We start from the raw sequence: 1,720 nt of genomic DNA on the forward strand, positions 1-1,720 counted from the left end.
TGATAAGCAAAAATCTAATCTTTTTTTAACTGTTAATATCTTATCTTTTTTTAACTGTTAATATAAAATTTCTAGTGAAGTCAGACTTTTTCATACCTTTATTTGCTGCTTTTAGGGTTTCTTTAAGTTGTTACCATCCTTGGCTAGTTTAATGTCATGCTATTCATACTTCTATTATCAATGATATCTTCGTATATTAAGAATATTAGCCTTTTGTCATCTGTTGCAAATATTTTCCTAGTTTGAGCATGCCATTTTATTCTTTTTGTTTTTCTTGCTTTTATTTGGAGGGGAATCATCTTGCAGAGTTTTTAATTTGTATATATTTCTATCTTTTTCTTTTTCTCTTTGAAGTCTTAATTTTAACATCAGGATTCTGAAAATTTGCTTTGGAAACAATGAAAAGAAAAAATAAATATTCTTTGATTGCAGATCTGGGACTTGGCTAGTGGCAAACTGAAACTGTCATTGACTGGGCATATTAGTACAGTGCGGGGCGTGATAGTGAGCACAAGGAGCCCCTACCTGTTCTCTTGCGGAGAAGACAAGCAAGTAAAATGCTGGGATCTTGAATATAATAAGGTGAGCTTGGAGTTAAGGGTTTAAAACATTATGAGCCACTGTTTATCTTTCTAATTCTAGAAGTTTTAACTTTACTGCTTGATCTTTAGGTTATAAGGCACTATCATGGACATCTAAGTGCAGTGTATGGTTTGGATTTGCACCCAACAATCGATGTGCTGGTAACTTGTAGTCGAGATTCAACTGCTCGGGTAAATGGGATAGAGCCGTGTGTTTGTATATTTATTGCATCTTTTAATATACATATTTGGTTTTGAAGTCTTCTATTGTTTGATAGAGAATTGAAGATAGTTGTCTTGACTCAATAATACCCCAGGCTCAGGTTTTTTGGGTTTTTTTTGTTTGTTTGTTTGTTTTTTGGTTTTTTTTCCACCTTAGTCTTCAGTTCTATGGCCTCATGATGTTTATTGTTATTAGTGTCCTGTCCTTGAAATGTGACACTCTCACCTTCCATTCTATCACCACAAGTATTGCCCATTAGCTCTTTCATTCAGTAGTCCCAAAAGTACTCCCATTACACCCATTCTTAAGACTTCTAGTACCCTCATCTTTCAGCTTTTTTTTTTTCTTGGCAACTGCCTTCTATATATATTCCTCTCCTAGCTTCTAGGATTATTATCCTTCACTTAAGCACTTTCTTCATTATATTCAGGCACAGTTGTCTAGTAAATTCCCAGCTTTGAATCAATCCAGTTGTCTGCCTGAGATATGAGTACCTGTTCTTTCTGACAGTATGTCTATTGTGTTTTTATAGATTTGGGATGTGAGAACTAAAGCCAGTGTACACACATTATCTGGACATACAAATGCAGTTGCTACAGTGAGGTGTCAAGCTGCAGAACCACAGATTATTACAGGTATGATCAATACTTTTCAAGGTTACAGCATATTTGTATCAGAATGTATTTTAATTATGCATATATTTTTGTATTCACTATGACTCTTGTTTTATATTGTATTTATAGTGTTTGTGTCATTATTATATATTTTAATCATGGACATTTGAAATTTATTATAGTAAGATTTCATTCATTTGTTTTTATCTCATACTTTTTTACATATGGAGTATGTCATACATGATATCCTATATTGTCTGACTAGAAAATGGTGCTGTAAGATACAGTTAAGTATTGTTTTA

General features: G+C 33.0%; 1 long non-coding RNA gene across 1 annotated transcript; it reads left to right on the forward strand.

The window, feature by feature from the left end:
* Positions 1-436: 436 nt before the first annotated feature.
* On the forward strand, positions 437-1,434 carry LOC105809482. Its single transcript, XR_001137445.1, has 3 exons — positions 437-582; positions 672-773; positions 1,337-1,434. It is a non-coding gene; the product is annotated as an uncharacterized LOC105809482 (long non-coding RNA).
* The last annotated feature ends 286 nt before the right edge of the window (positions 1,435-1,720 follow it).

This window comes from Propithecus coquereli, unplaced genomic scaffold (assembly GCF_000956105.1).
Source record: "Propithecus coquereli isolate 6110/MARCELLA unplaced genomic scaffold, Pcoq_1.0 Scaffold19524, whole genome shotgun sequence".
Taxonomy (NCBI): Eukaryota; Metazoa; Chordata; class Mammalia; order Primates; family Indriidae; genus Propithecus; species Propithecus coquereli.